The sequence below is a fragment of the Pipistrellus hanaki genome (assembly GCF_964339955.1).
Source record: "Pipistrellus hanaki genome assembly, chromosome: 12".
NCBI classification, from domain to species: domain Eukaryota; kingdom Metazoa; phylum Chordata; class Mammalia; order Chiroptera; family Vespertilionidae; genus Pipistrellus; species Pipistrellus hanaki.
Window position 1 is genome coordinate 6635170 of NC_140514.1, and position 16845 is coordinate 6652014.

At 40.0% G+C, this 16845-nt stretch overlaps 1 protein-coding gene across 4 annotated transcripts in view; it reads left to right on the forward strand.

Moving 5' to 3' along the window:
- The window catches only part of TDRD15 (tudor domain containing 15), a 545892-nt gene that overhangs the window by 237278 nt on the left and 291769 nt on the right, over window positions 1-16845 (forward strand). The window lies entirely within an intron of this gene.

Below are 16845 nucleotides of genomic sequence, written 5' to 3' on the forward strand. Positions count from 1 at the left end.
GAAATGTAGTTAGCATGAAACATTCTTAAGTGCATATTCTATAGTTCATTGAATCCTTATTTTACAGAAATATTTTACTGCTACATATAAAAGTCAGGTGATCTTGTACCTTTGTGGTGGCAAAGAGGTGCTTACTTTCAGAGCCTGCTCCTGCTCTGGTTGAATTACCACCCTGGGGAACCAAGGATGAGAGCAGACCTGGTCAAGAACATCACAGATTCTATTGTAGCTATTTGCATTTCAATAGTTTTCATAAATAAACTATGTGTTTTTTTCCCTGTGCTTTTGGTCAATCTCCAGAGTACTAAAGTTGTTTTGATAGTCTGGATACCTTCGTAGTTCTTTACTTGTTGACCTCACTCCATCATGTTAGATTTTCACACATTTTTGTTTTCTTAGTGCCTAAAACAGTTCCTGGATCATTGTAGACTCTGTATATTTTATTGAATTTATAAATTTTCCAAGGGAATAAGAAAAGGAGTATTATGTTATGCAGCTCAGCGATTCTCAAATGTAAAATGATGGTTTTGCTGTGTTTTTTTTTTGTAGGAGTATACGAGAGACACAATCTAGAAATAATTGGTCTTCAACTCAGAATGATTAACTAACAAGACTCATGGTCCCTAGAGATAGTGAAACAAGTTGTATAGACATGCCAATTTATGACAGTTTCAGACACATCTATAGACCTCATGTTGCTTAAGACAGACTCCAGCTGTTATTCAAATAAGGGAATTGTAGCTAATGATTTAGATAGCATTTCCAGTTTGACCTCAGTTCCCAATGCTAGTTGTTGGTTAGAGAGGGATTACTAATTCTGGATGTTTATACCCAGAATAGAATACCTAATCTCTTATTTTATACCAGGAAATCAAACTCAGCCAGACCATTTTAATATGCTCAGTTTATATCTCTGACAAGAAAGAATGTTGAAATAAGTAATTGGCCTCATAAAAGATCAAATAGATGAAATAGAATGGTTGCACTTGGGTTTAGCTTAATCAGACTGCCAGTTTAAATGTTATAGATTTTTTCTTTCTAAAGAAAAAAGTGCTTACGATTTGGATGGAAGCATGGAACAGAAGCTGAATTTCCGGTTCAGAAGCTGTCACTGAAATTGTCTGTATAGCCATTTATCTGTAGCTATTGCACATTTTCCACTTTAGAGACAGCATATAATCCAAGCACTTTCAGTGGGTCATTTATACCACTATATGGCATGATTCTGTTGCAAACTCTCCAAACCTCCCTCTGGTGTTAGTAGACTACAATATCTACTCTAGGACTAAAACCTATACATAGATACATGTGTACACATGTGCACACACATTTCTATTGACTGCTACATTCCCGCCCCCTCCCCCTCCTAATTCCCCCCAGAATAAGTGCACTTAGGTATGATAGCTGCATATGCAGATCTTAGTCCTTCATGATCAACTGCTGGAGCTGGCCTCATCACTACAGTGAATTGAAATAGTTGTCAACTTTATAGCTTTGGAGGCCACTGGTACAGTGATAGTGTCTCTATCATTAATATTGGACAAATGACCATACATGTTATAGCTGATTGTTAAACATTTAGTTGAGCTGCTCCATGAGCAATTCATGCTGACAATGACATGAAATGGAGTTAGGGCATCTGGATTCATGGTCAATCCAATTTGTCAAGTAATGCAAATAATGTAAGAGTATTTAGGTCAGCTAAAATAACATAGGCTGAGAAACCTCATAGACTTAAATAGGTGGAGAAAATGCCTTAATATTAATGGATTAGGGGACTTCTCTTTTGCTTTTTTTAAATCATTTGAATCAGTCTGTTAACAGTTTAGTGAAAACAAGACATCTTCCAGTATCAGTTGAAAAGTAGATGTAAGAGCCAAAGAAATAGATGTAAGAGCCAAAGAAATGATGTCTACGGGAACAAAAATGTTTTGTTCCTGTAGACATCATTCTAGGCAATCTACAAGGGATTATGGATGAAAAGCACCTTGAAGTCTCTTGTTTTTTCTCCATTGGTTTTTGTGTTTATCTCCATCATAACTATCCTATAAAATAAAAGCCTAATATGCTAAGTGTCTGGTTGACCATTCAACCAATCAAAGTGTAATATGCTAATGATACACTAAGGCCCTCAACTGCTCGCTGTTGCACTGACCACCAGGAAGCAGATGCTCCGACCAGTAGGTTAGCTTGCTCCTGGGATTTGGCTAATTGAGACTGAGTGAGATGAGCCAGACATGCCCTGGAGCCCTCCTATGGTCCATCCCTGGCCCAAATCATGCATCAGTGGGGTCCCTAAATCTTGCCTGCACCCTCTCACAATCCAGGGCCTTCGGGGGATGTTGAAGAGCCAGTTTTGCCCCAATCCCACAGACCAGGCCACTAGTGCACAAATTTGTGCACAGGGCCTCTAGTGTATCTCATAATAGTTTTTTATGTCAATAAACTCCTTTCTAGACAATAAACTCCTTTAGAATAGACACTACTCTTAGCATACATTTCATAATAAGTTTTGAGACAATAAACTCATTTTCCTATTTATTCTAGAAATGAACTCTTTTAGGACATGACACAAAATTTGGTTTTTGTTCTCTAGTGTCTAGGATGATGTATATAACACAATAGGCTCTCAATTATTTGCTAATTTTTTCAATATACAAAGGGAAGAGGAAGGGAAATGAGGTATTGTAATATGCTCACTCCTACTTCGTTTACAATAATGCTCAGACACTTGGAGTGACAGGACTGATAATTTGTACTTTTTGGATAAGTTATGAGTGATTTATTCTACAAGCCTTGTTATTGGGACTAATTTGATGATTCCAGAGTTCACCATATTGCCCTGATAAGTTAACTATGTCGCTTGGGACCAATTAGGGATTTTGAAAACCTTGAGAACAAATTTTATGAAAATGGAGATAATACCAAAAATGCAGATGGAAAGATACAGGAGAATAGTTCTTAATGGGAATGGGTTTTTAGTTTAAGAGTTTTTAAAACTAAATTGTGATATAAGCAAACATATCATATTTCTTCAGAGATTTCAGAACGATTCCTATTATGAAGATTTACTATGTGCCAGCATAATACTTTGAGCTAGAAATGCAAGCATGAATACAGACCCATTTATGCCCTCAAAGATCTTAAATCCTAACTTGGAGAGAACAAGGCCATAAATAAATAAAGACAAAAATGTGTCACAAAATCTTTAGAAAATGTTGCTCCAAGAGAGGATTGGGTCAGTTACACAAGAAGTCTCAAGGTGGAGGAAGGCTTGGTTAAGGAGCGGACCTGTGAGCTGAGCATTGAAGATAAATAATGCTGTCCAGGGTGCTGCGGGGAAGGGAACAGAGAGCAGTGTGTGTAGCGGCATGGTTATGTGATGGCCCAGAAGGCATGTGCAAGTGGGGAAGGCAGCTGTGGGGTTCACTGAAATGAGAGCCGCACCATCAGGTGCTGTCAGGTGGAAATGGCAGGGTAAGTAGCATGTTTGATAGCAAGCGAGATAAGGTTCCTTTGCAAATTGAACTTGAAACAAGCTAGATGTAAATACTGATCTATTAAGGCAAAGCTCTTCATGTGTCAATATCTATTAACTGCTTGATGCTGAGATGTATTTGTTCTGAGTGGCAGGAGCTGGGGGGCCTGCCAGTCCCAGTAGGGTAAGAGACCAAGTGAGGTTTTTCCCAGAGAGAAGTGTTTGCTTACAAGTACACACAACCCCTGTTGTATTACAATGTGATTATACTTCAGGCTCCTCTGAGAGATAAAATTGTCTATGATGGAAATCAGAGAGAGCACAATGCAAGGCTGGGAGCTGGTTGGCAGCATGCGAGATCAAACTGTCTTTTAACTTCTATCAGACGAGGGATTAACACTGGGTTTTGTGATATTTTTGACTGATACTCAGATAGTTCCATTAAGAACAATCTTGGGAAATTATCTGAATGCATGTACTTAAATGGATGGGTGATAAATTATATCGCTAAGGCTGTCTTTGCAAAGAGGGGAGAATTCTGCAGTTAGACCCTGGGGCTTTGCTCTGTATTTCACAATTATCTCATTTCCCCATCTTAAATTAGTAAAGTGGAGCTGATAGTTTTCCTTTCTTCCATGGAGAACAAGCATATCACGCTATGGGGAAGCCAGGATTCTCTTTGTGTTTTGTCTACATCTCCTGCAAGATACCATAATACAGATATCCCTTACTGTGAGGAAAAATGGACATTTCTAAGCAGAACGATTATCTGCTTCAACATTGTGTTTGTCTTTATCTATTGAAAGGACAAACACTTGCATTTCATTTACCATCTGATCTTTATTTTATTCTAACCTATCCCTTACCATCCATACCCGGGCTCTGTGGCTTCCAGTCCAGATTTATGAGATAATAGACTAGCGCTCTTGCTGCAGGGGTAAGATGCAGCAATGAAAGTTTTGAGTCTAATAAAAATTTTAAATGCTTTTAAAATGCTTTTAAAACAGTAAATACTCTTGCCAAGGGTTGAATTTGATTGAAGTCAAGCCAGGTTTGAATGTCCAATGACCATTTTAGATTTTATCAAAACTAATAATGTTGCTTTATCCATGAAAGTTATTTGAAAGCCTTACTTGTACTAACTGAGTAGAAACTGGCAATGTAGTTATTATTGTAATTCATATATTCCAAGCTATATCAGTATGGCAATAAAAGTAGAATTTCAGTAACAATAAAAAAACAACAACAATTGTACATCCACCAGTCCCTCTTCTCAAGTAGTTCTAGGAAACCCCAGGGTCTCTTCTGTGACTATGGACCAGTTAGTGCTCTTAGGAACATCAATAAAATCACCCATTTCCCCCCCTCTTAGACTGTGGCTTGCTATAATGATGTCTACTGTTTCAGTCTTCTGTCTTGCTGTCCCCATTAAACCATTTAAATGTTCTTATAATTTTAATACCTTTCATCTAGGTCACATCATCTCAGTTTCTCCTTGCCCTGAAAGCAAGATAAATATAATTATTCAGACCATGAGCTTCACTTTCAGATTGAAAATATTGTCACAGCTTATCTCATCAAGTCTTCCAGTAAGAGGATCAGGAACTGTTACCTGTAAATCTCTTTTTTAGATTTTGTCTCACAGAGGATATGATCTGTAGTCAAACAAGGCAGATCTATTCCAGTCATTAGTTTTCACCATCCTTTGGGGGAATGAGGTAAAGTAGGAGAAATGTTCTTGGTTTGACAACGCTGCATCATTTATCCATCCGGTGAAATAGTCTTCTGGGTCAAACAGAAATGAGCCACCTTGTCAATTAGTAACAGCATCTTCTCTGGTAAATAGATCTGTCACTTTGTACTGCTTCATTGTGTAGAGAAAATGTTCTCAACAGTGAGAATTGGAGAATTGCTAGTTTATGGCGGTATGCAAGTCTTTAGTTTTGTCTTGGCTGAATGGTTTGGGTTTTATAATAAAAGATCATCCCTTCAAAAATTACTTCCCTTGGACTAACTGTGATTGCTCAGAAGGCATATATATGGCAGATAAGGCAGCTTTGGGCAAACATTTATATAACATGTATTTCCATTGGACTAGAACTGAACTCTTGTTAGGCAGAGCAAGTGATACGCCCTCCTGGGCATTAAGTGCAGAGTCTGATTTATATGAGGTTGGAGCATCTGCTGGAAAACAAACTCAAATGGAATCCAGGCATGTGTGGAAGGTTGGAGGATGGGTTGACTTAATGGTAACCCAAATGCAAAGAGAAGGTAACTAGGCTCCACATCATAATAGAAGATGAAGCCTGGCTTAAAGACTAAGATTCTACAACAGGGAATGAAGGTGAGAAGAGAGAGTTCTATTCATAATGCCTTGGCTGATGAAAATAATGTTACTGGAATATAACAGGTCACCCTTGCTGGTTCTTTCATTTCTGTTCCTATCAATAGTTACACATATGGACACAATTTTGTTTTCCTAGTAGAACTAAAAATACAAATGCATATTTACACACTTATTTGTATAACAGATTAAAACCTCATTCCGTGTATAGGAGCAGCATAATTACATCTACATATAATCATTTGCATATGAAAGTCCTTCATTAGCATGGACTATTATAAATACACTTTTTGCTAATGCAAATGAAGGAACACCTTTGGAATATTGGCCTTACAATTTCTAATCATATATCATAGAGTGGTGCCTACAGTTTTGGGGAAGGAATTGGCATCATTTTAAGAACAAGAAGTCATTTAGGCAGATTTTCTCTGCAAGGAGTGCATGACAGAATCATTTTTTTTCTAATAAAGCTAAAAAATTAAGCATTCAATGGTGCAAAGCTGAAAGAGATAAAGTACTGACTTGGGGGTTCTTGAGTAAGCCCAGAATGGTATACTTGGCTTGACTTGACTGTAGAAGGAGAATTTTATAAATATTTTTATTAGAAGTAGTCAGAGTACTGTTTGGTTATACAGTCATCTTTGCACCACAGAGAACTGAAATCCCTAAAAGAGAGAAATTGTGGAAAGTCATTGATTATGTTTAAAAGAATCCAGGCTTTTGGTTTAGAAGTCAAGGGGTCATGCTAGGCATTTTCAGTCACATCCCCCAGGTTCTATCTCTTCAAATAAGTTTCAATGTGAGTTAAATATTTTTGAAGGGACAGTGAAATTCACATTAGGATTTCAGTGGTTGTCAAGATCTCTCAAAGACTATGTGACATGACCTTTAATGTTGACTTTCTGTCCCAAGTGTTGGGTCTGTCTTGGGCTTGTCTCTTCCGGCACCAGTTACTTAGATGTCTGAAATTGCATCTTGTCATGAGCATAATCAAGAGGAGAAAATTTTCAGTTCTATCATTTATGTACTTTCAATAATTACCCTTCATTTACTGGGTCATGAGAAATTACATTTTGTTTCTAAGTGAATAGAGTTGTAATGAATTTACCTCAGATTGTTAAATCTTCAGTCTGTAACTGAGGTGACTCTGCCCTTAAGAAATCAATCTGTACTAAGGATCCCCAGCACTGTTTATCTAAGAATATAACCATCCTGAACACACAAAACAGATGCCTTTTAGATGGCTGCTGGCTCCTCTATCCAAGGGGAAGAAAAATCTCTTTGAAAAATAGATCTTTTCAAAGGTATGGGGAGTCTCTGCTGGAAATGGGGAGTCTCTGCTGGAAACACATAACCACAGTTGCACAACACAAGGTGCAAGAATGTATTCCCAGCTTGGTGGGCAAGCCATCTCCCTTCGCTTCCTTCAAGGCCCACGTGGATTTCTATCTCTGCCAGGAAGGATTCTGGGCATCGTTCTTCCACAGGTTTCATTCTCATACTTTCAGATATGCTAGCATTTCCAGAAACCATCATTGCCTTGGCATATTAATTCAATTTAAACTCATAATTGATTCTCAGTTATTTCTTTCATATATTTATGGTATGTTATAGAGGGAGCTGTGAATATATACAAATACTAGTATACATTAAACTGAATTTTTATGTATACACACTGTGTGTGTGTGTGTGTGTGTGTGTGTGTGTGTGTGTGTATTCCAGCTGAAGAATATATCCCTAATGATAGTGTGGTTTTAGTTGTTTGTTTGTTTGATTTACTCTCTTCGTATAGGCTTTGCAATCTGGAGGATTTTTGAGAACACTTCAATGATTATGAGACCTTTTTATATTTGTGCTATAGCTTAGGTTTACAGTAACATTTCAGTTTAAGGAACATTTCAGTTTCCAATTCTGCCTGTCCAGACATACGTGGCCTAGATTGTCTGACCTCCCTTAGGGCTCATCTCTATTGCACTGTGTTACACATATTTGCCCCACGTGCCATGCATATCTTTTTGGTCACTATAACCAGATTATGAATACTTGGGCTAAAAGGAACCTGAAGAGTATCATGCTAAGCAAAATAAACCAGTCAGAGAAAGACAAGTATCACATGATCTCACTCCTATGTGGAATTGAATGAACAAAATAAACTGATGAACAAAATAGATCCAGAAACAGAACAGACTATGGAATCTCAGAGGGAAGGTGGAGGAGGGTCGGTGGATGGAAAGAGATCAACAAAGAACTTGTATGCGTATATGCATAACCCACAGACACAGACAACAGGGCAGTAAAGGTGAAGGCTGGGGATGGGGGCAGGAGTGGGATTGGCATGGGGGTGGGGTGGAGACAGGCTAAAAGAGGTCAATGGGAGAACCAAAGGGGACATATGTAATACTTTTAACAATAAAGATTTATATTTTTAAAAAAGTTTAAAAAAAGGCTAGTACTTGACTTCATTTAATTTGCCTCAAAGCCTTAATGCATGCTTCTTATATGAATAATAGAATCTAAATAAACTGATTTTATGTAACATTTGTCAGCCATCTGGAGACATACTGTATCAAATTTGAAGTACCACCATTTAGGATGTATGAGAGGGTGTAAAAGGGAGTGGAAATGATGATGAAGTGGACATACTAGTAGAGTGAGATCCTGAAGACAGGTTAAATGCCAGGTGGAACAGTGGGCCTGGATGAGCCTATACACATGTTCAATTCATATTTCTGTAACAGATGGTGAGGTTTGGGAAGATCTATCGATACATAGCACTGTGCATGGCAAAGAGTATGTACCCAGTTCACATTTGTCAACCTAATTAATAGAAATATTTATAGGCAAGTAAAGAACACACCTCCAGCCTGACTTCCTCTTTGAGTCACCAAAATTCACCATTGGTTAACCATCTGCCTCCCTAGCCTACAAAATTAAGGTTTGGTGAGAGAGGAGATGGGGAAGTAGAGGGCAGACAATACCCCTGCTGAATGAATGGCCTGCAAAATCAGTATCTGTCCTACATTCCTCAGAAGTCAAGGGCTGCTGGGCTGCTTGTGAGGAGCTGAGGGAAAAGCAGGTTTAGTGATGGGGACAGGAACACTAGAAACACACAACGCATGATTCACAACTCAGAAACCGGCCTCACACACATGCTTAGGCAACATGAGGTCAAAGTCATAGGGCCATGAACTCCAAACTCACGCTGGACTTTGCTAAAGCTTTGAAATGTATCTCCCAAAGGAAAAGCAGTGAAAGGTGACATTTTAAAAAGGCACACAACAGCCAAAACCAGTTTGGCTCAGTGGTAGAGCGTCGGTCTGCGGACTGAAAGGTCCCAGGTTCGATTCAGGTCAAGGGCATGTACATTGGTTGTGAGCATATCCCCGGTAGGGGGTGTGCAAGAGGCATCTGGTTGGTGTTTCTCTCTCATCGATGTTTCTAGCTCTCTGTCTCTCTCCCTTCCTCTCTGTAAAAAATCAATAAAATATATTTAAAAAAAAATAAAAAGGCACACAACAGTGAAGATAAAAAGGGTGCTAACTTATCCTTTTAATTAGCACAGGGTGATTTTCAGGCATTAAGACCTTAAGTGGCTGCCCTTTACTTTATGAGCCCATGTCCGGAACCCATATTGGCTCCTCCTGGGGGCTGTGCTGCCTGTTACTGTAGCTCCACCAGCCAGGGGAATGAGGCTTTCTGCCCATTCTGAAGGAGACTTGTCACCATCTCCTCCAGAATCTGACTGGTCATCCGGGGCCAATCAGTAGGATTCGCACGGGATGATCATTAGGAAGACCCGCTCCCCAGCAGCTCCTGCATCCTATCTGCTGTCATCGTATCGAGGACAAGCTAATAATGGCCTTGCACACAGAATCCTGGTGTTAGCAGATAAGAATTCAGACTTAATGGTGCCCAGGATGTTCAGAATCACATCAGAGAGAATAATTTGACAGGAGGATAAATAAATCATACCTTTGCTAGTTAGCCTGCAAATAAATGATGACTCCTGTAAAGTGTACCTATTCCAACCCCATCTCTTTGAGCAAAATTGGCCCTGCCATCAAGGCAGAACTGCTCCTCCACCTCTAATGTTAATATTCCTGGTTCGGCATGGGTGTTCCCTTCTCATCAGAGCTCTCAACCAGAAGAGATGATATCTGGGTACATTATTCTGTGTATTTACTTCCTACGTACAGGACTGAAGCTTGGCGGAGCAGTTTCCATGCAGGGATGCTAACGGGAGTGAACAGGGGAGGGAAGGAGAGAAACAGAAGCTAGATGGGCAGTGACGGTGTCCTTGTATGAAAGTCACTGAAAAGGCGGAGCCGATTCTCACATAGGATTGCTCGCTAGAAGCTAAGTATTCTGAGAAGGATCTAAAAAGTAGCCCAGCGTCTTGCAGTAGACCAAATAGTGGGTAGGTAGCAGTAAAAAACACCACTAGAGGTGAGCTGCTAAGGTGTCATCAATAGAAATGAAAATTGGCTAATGGATTCCTCTACCTATGTGCCTACAGAGTCCGGGTTTATAAAGAGGATGTATATTGATACTTCTAAAATTAGAATTCACGGGAAATTTATTTTAGAAAATAAGTCTTTTGCTATTTATAGCAAACAAACAAAACAAAACAAAAACAAACAAACAAACACCCCCCCCCCCAAAAAAAAAAAACAATGAAAATCATCATTAGGATCCAAATCCCTGGGGATGGGAATGCAGCTGGTTCCTCTGGGTGGGGTCGCTTTGCCTTAGAGTAGATGAGTGTGATGTTGGGAAGAAGTCTTATTGTGCCCTCACTGTGGTTTTGAACTCTGGTTTTCATGGCACTCTCCTGTGTCACTTTCCAGGTATATCGTTATCTTTTGTCATGACCACTGAGCAGCCAGCTCCTTAGGAGAAATCATGTAATTTACTTCTCATCCTGCCATATGGCATTTCGTACAGTGGTGGCCACAGTGAAACTCGCACGTACTCAAGACAACACTGCCTCCCGGCCCCCAATACCTGTCTGTGGGCAGGACCAGGATGTGGCTGGGTTTGCTGCCCTCAGGCCCAAGGTGGTTGCTGATGGCAAAGAACAATTTCTTGTGAACGCTGAGGGCAGGGCCTTCTCAGCATCCCCAGCATTGGCAGAGAGCTCAGCATGGGGAGGTCCCCAGCTCTTGGCCAGTGGAGAGGCATTGAAGGTACAGACCCACTTTGTAACTGGCACCTCAGTATTTCTTTCACTGCCTTGTTCTCTCCCAGGGTGATTAGGCCGAAGGCAGAACTAAAATTTTACAGAAAAAAAAGGGTCAAATAAGCCCCCCATGCTCAATGTGACAGGGCAGATTATGCATGGCTCTTCCTGGCGGAGGAACTGGGAGGTGTCCTGAGTTGAACTGGGCAGAGTAGGGGGAGGTTGACAGTTGTGCTGGGAGGCTGGAATAGAAGCGGAGGAAGTGACTCAAACATGGACCAGCTCCAAGATTCGGGAGTCGTGGCGGAAGCAGGTGATGATGTGTGGAGCTATCTTAGTCTCTGACACAAATAAGAAAATAACAGCTTCAATGAAGAAGTTGAAAGGAATAGAGTGTGATGGAGTAAGTCGGAGGGAGGACAAGCATGTGGCAGGCACACCTGTGAGCATAGGAAGGGCGCTTTCACCTCGGGGTCACTGGCTAGAGCTCTTTCTCTCTAGAAAGCTGCTTGGCTTTCTTCTTCCCTTCCATGGTCCCTACTCATCACTTTGTCAATGAGCTTTTCCCTGACCTTCACATTCAAAACATCACTGTCCATGTCCTTTCCCTCTGTACACTCTATCCTGCTTCCCCTGTTTGTCTACATAGCATTTATCACTTCACAAAATATCATTTATCTCCTTAGGCATTCATGATCTGTCTCCTTGAAGTTAACAACAGGTCTATGAAGGGGGGAATATATTCTGTGTCTGTTCTCTGCTGACTCCCCTGCACCTAGAACAGGGCCCAAGACTTAGTAGGCCTGGGATGAATGAATGGAGGCATACTTCCTGGGGGAAGGTGCTGAGAACTGGGGAGTGTAGAATTCCTGATCCATCACAAATTCTTATTTGCTGTATCATCAGGTTCTCTTCACTGGCTTCTGTGTGTACTCTATAATATTTTGTGACTTAGGAGAGGTTGGGAGTATGAAAAACATCATATTTCCCCAGGGAAGGAGCTGGACTAGTCCATCTGTTTGAATTTCTTCTGGTTCATAGTACGATGACTTTGTGTTTCTAAAATTTCATGATCTAAATGTCCCATTTTCTCCCACAGTGAACCCTTTGCTTTTAAATCAAATGAATATCTCACTTTTGCATGAAATTCAGAGATGATAAATTTTATTGGTGATATATATTCTATATATATGTTAATACAATACATATGTATGCACATATACATACATATGCAAACCTAAGATAAAAAACAAACCAAAATAATTTCTGATATTGTTAGCCTACTGGTTTTTCTATATTGGTAAATTGGTTAATATATCCAGCTGAACCAAGGGGAAGGACATTCAGAGCATTTTTACTGATGCATTTTCTTTTTTTCCTACCTGCCATTTAAAAGAATTGACCAAATACAGTAGACAATTCCTTGGATATTATTTAGAGTAAGCTTTGAGCTCCAATCAATATGATATTTTGCTCTGTAGGTATTGGAAATCATTCTGCTGTTGTCACTAATTGCTTTGGTATTCTGCAAAGGTACAAAGTGTCCGCTATTTATTAATAAATCTGGTTTTGTAGTCGAGGGTGCATCTTTACTCTTATCATGTACCAGCAGTAAAATTACACCGACGCCCTGACTAGAGCATGTGATGAAAGGCGCTGTCAGTGTGTGGCATATCTGTTGATTAAAAAGCAGGTAAAGGGATGCACCGGGAGGACAATATACACACAATTCTTCCAAAGCCCTCATCACCAATGATCACTCTCACACGGATTAAAAGCTGTCTGAAAGAATCAGTTATCAAGCCATTGTGAAATGGGGAAAAATAAAATTAAGAAGACGTTTCTGATGGCTTGTCACAGTCAGCCACTGGGCTAGACTTGTATAGAATTCATGAGATTTAAGTAGATAAAGCACACATTCATTTGATTCTCTTGTGCAACCAAATCGAGGAAGGTGGTTTGCAACACAGATTTCTCATCTCTTGAACTCATTAGTGAGTGATAGAGAGAATACGCCTCAATCTTCATCTTTTCAACAGAGCTCTTCCAGAGACACAAAGCATAGCTCCAAACCATTCTGGGAAACAAAATTGTGATAAGAGAGAGTGATGAGCGAATGTACTTCTCCATCATGTTCACGCCATCCTGTACCCACATTTAGTGCTGCAGATAGATACTATGAAGCATCATTAGGGGAACATGGAGAAAAGCTTTTGACTCCCCCATAGATCATTGGCATCTGCTTACCTTAGTGTCTGAGACCATCGTCACTAAGCTTGCCAAGTCCATCAACTACTTTTCCTTTGGTCTAAATTAAGGATGTGGTTTTGGCCAGTTTAAAGAAGGCGCTAATGAGTGAACGGTATCAGGATGGGAACTGTGAGATAGTCCCTGGGGACCTGCCCTTGAACATTGGAGGATATGAAAGTGCTTACGGAGCCTCCGTTTAATCCAGACAGACAACAGCACTCTCTGCTCTGACAAAGCCTCCAAAGCTTTTCAGAACATGTGAAATGAACGTCTAATACTAGGTGCCAAGTAAAGAGGCAGGAATACAAAGTGACTTCTGTTCTTAGTGGGCGGCAAGCATATAAATAAGTAACTGCAGGCATACAGTATGCCGATTGAGGAATACATTCTGTTGCGTGGGGTTTATAGAGAAATTAGTGACACATTGGGCTGGAGGGAAGGATCCAGTAACACCTTATGGAGAAAGAGACTTCAGAGGGAGGCTGTAGAGGTTATGATATAGGACAGGAAGTTTGAAATATGGCAAAAAAAAAAAAAAGAAAGAAAAAAAGCCATCTTGCACAGAGCCCCCCACGCCAGCATGGTTTGTTTGTTTGTTTATTTATTTATTTATTTCTTCTATGACTGCTTTTATTCATGTAGTCCTGTGTAGCTTAAAATTATTTACATAGATTTCCTCACTTGGTCTTCTAGCCACCTTCAGTGGCATGCAGGTATAGTAGAGATTGGCTAAATACTACAGAAGATAATTTGAATGATGATTTTCTCAAAATTTCCAAGTAGAATATGTAGAAGCCTCCATTCTATATGCAAAAGAGAGAAATTCATTCATTACATGTCATGGATGTCATAGAGCATTATGACTTAATTCTTGGGTTGAGAAAGCATAGGATTGATATTCACTGAACCCACATCCTCTTTGTTCTGACCACAAAGATAGACTATAGTCTTCAGCCTTCCTGGAAGTGACATGGTGCCCAGTGACGAAGATCTCATAGTAGAACTCATGTAGAATTGATGTGGGCTATGTCTGAAGCAGGCTGATAGAAATCCTTCTGCTTGCTCCTTCATATGCTTTCCCACCCCTGGCTGAAACAGGAGGACACTGAATGATACAGAGAGGACTGCAGCCAAGAGAGGGGGCGATCCTGAATTCCTAAATTACAGTGCTTAAAGCCAGCTGCCAAACACCATTATTGAACTGTCCTTCAAACAAGAAATAAAGTTGTGTTGGTTGAGCCATCTTATTTTGGCAGTTGTTTCTTAAAGTGATTAGCCTTCCTTGATGAATATATTGGGTCGGCAACTAAATAATTGCGGATTTTTTAAAATTTTTTCATGGAACTAAATAACTTTATTCTGTAATGTATTGCCCATTTTGATCAATGACCTTTTGCCATCTTTCAGGCAGCATCATAATCCCACGTTCAAAAAACTTCTGGTTTTTATTAGCAAAAAACTGAATCAGGTACGATTTGACATCATCATCATTATTGAAATTTTTACCATTCAAGGAGTTTTGTAAAGATCGAAACAAAAAGTAATCAGATGGTGCAAGGTCAGGACTATATGGTGGATGTGGCAAAACATCCCAACCAAGCTCCATTAATTTTTGCCGAGTGACCAAAGATGTGTGTGGCCTTGCATTGTCATGATGGAATACAACACCTTTTCGATTTGTCAATTCGGGCCGCTTTTCTTCAACTGCATTGTTTAATTTCGTTAGTTGTTCAATGTAGACATCAGAATTGATCGTTTGGTTGGGTGGTAAGAGTTCAAAGTAGACAATTCCTTTGTAATCCCACCAAACTGATAACAAAACCTTCTTTTGATGAATATCAGCTTTTGATGTTGTTTGAGTTGGTTCACCTGGCCTGCTCCACGATCTTTTCCGCTTTATATTGTTGTAAACAACCCATTTTTCATCGCCAGTTATCAGTCGTTTTAAAAATGGATCATTTTCATTACGTTTCTTTAGCAAATCGCAGCTGCTAATGCGTTGCGTTAACTGTGATTCTTTCAGTTCGTGAGGAACCCATGTATCGAGTTTTTGAACATAGCCAAGTTGTTTTAAGTGATTTTCAATGCATGTATGTGATACATGAAGCTTCTCTGCAATCTCACGTGTTGTACTGTGACAGTCCGAATTGATTATTGCTTTGATTAGGGCGTCATCAACTTCAACTGGACGACCAGAGCGTTTTTCATCTTTGAGTGAAAAATCACCAGAACGAAATTTGGCAAACCAATTTTGACACTGCTGTTCTTTTAAGGCTTCGTCACCATAAACAGCACATAACTTTTTATGAGCTTGCGATGCGTTTTTCCCTTTGCGGAAATAAAAAAGCAAAATATGACGAAAATGTTCCTTTTGATTTTCCATTTTTCAACGAACGCCAAACGAAAACTACAAAACAGATCAAAAAACTTTTTTACTGATTAACAGCTGAATAGCCAACTATCAAATAACAAAATGTGTTTTACATTTGTACTACATCTGCAAACCTAAAAATTCAACTGAAGCCATATATGTGTGAAACCCGCAATTACTTAGCTGCCGACCCAATAGCAGAAGAGGTATTCTTTCCCCAGGTTTACAACTAAGGAAAGAATGATTCATAGACACAAAAACTGTGGTCATGTCAAAATGACAAGCAGAGAATAGAAACACTCAAGGCAGATCAGGGACGTCAAGGCCCCCTGCTCTTAAGATTCCCCACAACAGCTTACATAGAGGCAGAAGGGTGACTCTTGGCCACACAAGGACTAGGTCCAGCATAAAAGCTCTTTAACAGCCAGTGATTGGGGGGATGCAATTAGCTGAGTAGGTGCTTTGGAATTGAGGATAAAGCCCTATGCTTATCTTCCTGCAAAAGCTGCCTGACCGTTTGCCCTCCTGGCCACTGTCAGGGGAATGGCATGCCTCCTGCTTCCTCCTACCCAATGCCACAGGGGACCCATCTTTCTCTCTGTCCTGCAGCTCTGCTCCTCCAAGCATCATCTACAGACCAGCAGCATAGATACCTCTGGGGAGTTATTAGAAACATAGACTCCCAGGCACCACTTCAAGCATTCTGAACCTAAATCTGAATTTTATCAAAACCTCCAGGTGATTCTTATGCACATTACATTTTTAGAAGTGTTGCTCCAGTTGCTGTACCCTGCTGTATCCTGAGATTTGCTTTTCTGAACTAGAGTGCCCAGTATATGTGTCTCTTCCAACCGGTGTCTTTCTTAATCTCAGCAATTTTCTATGAATTCTCTTGCTTTAACCCACTGTTATCTGGCTGCAGATGGCTTCCCTTCACGTGGTCTAGCCATCCCAGGCTGAGAATCTGTGCCACAAGCAGGCATCAGCTGCTGTATAGTACATGTGAACTCTAATGAGCAACCTTTTGATGCTCTACAGTCACTATAACCTTAGTTAATTAAAGTAGAATAGAAGTTCCAGGTACTGAATGGGAATCTAGGGAAAATGAGCCCTAGACTAGACAAGACTGTGTAAGTCTGTATTAGAGGGAATAGATCAGGACATAGGAGTTATCCTGGGAGGACCTGTCTTGTTAGGCATCTGTTCCATTCATTTTTGGGCTA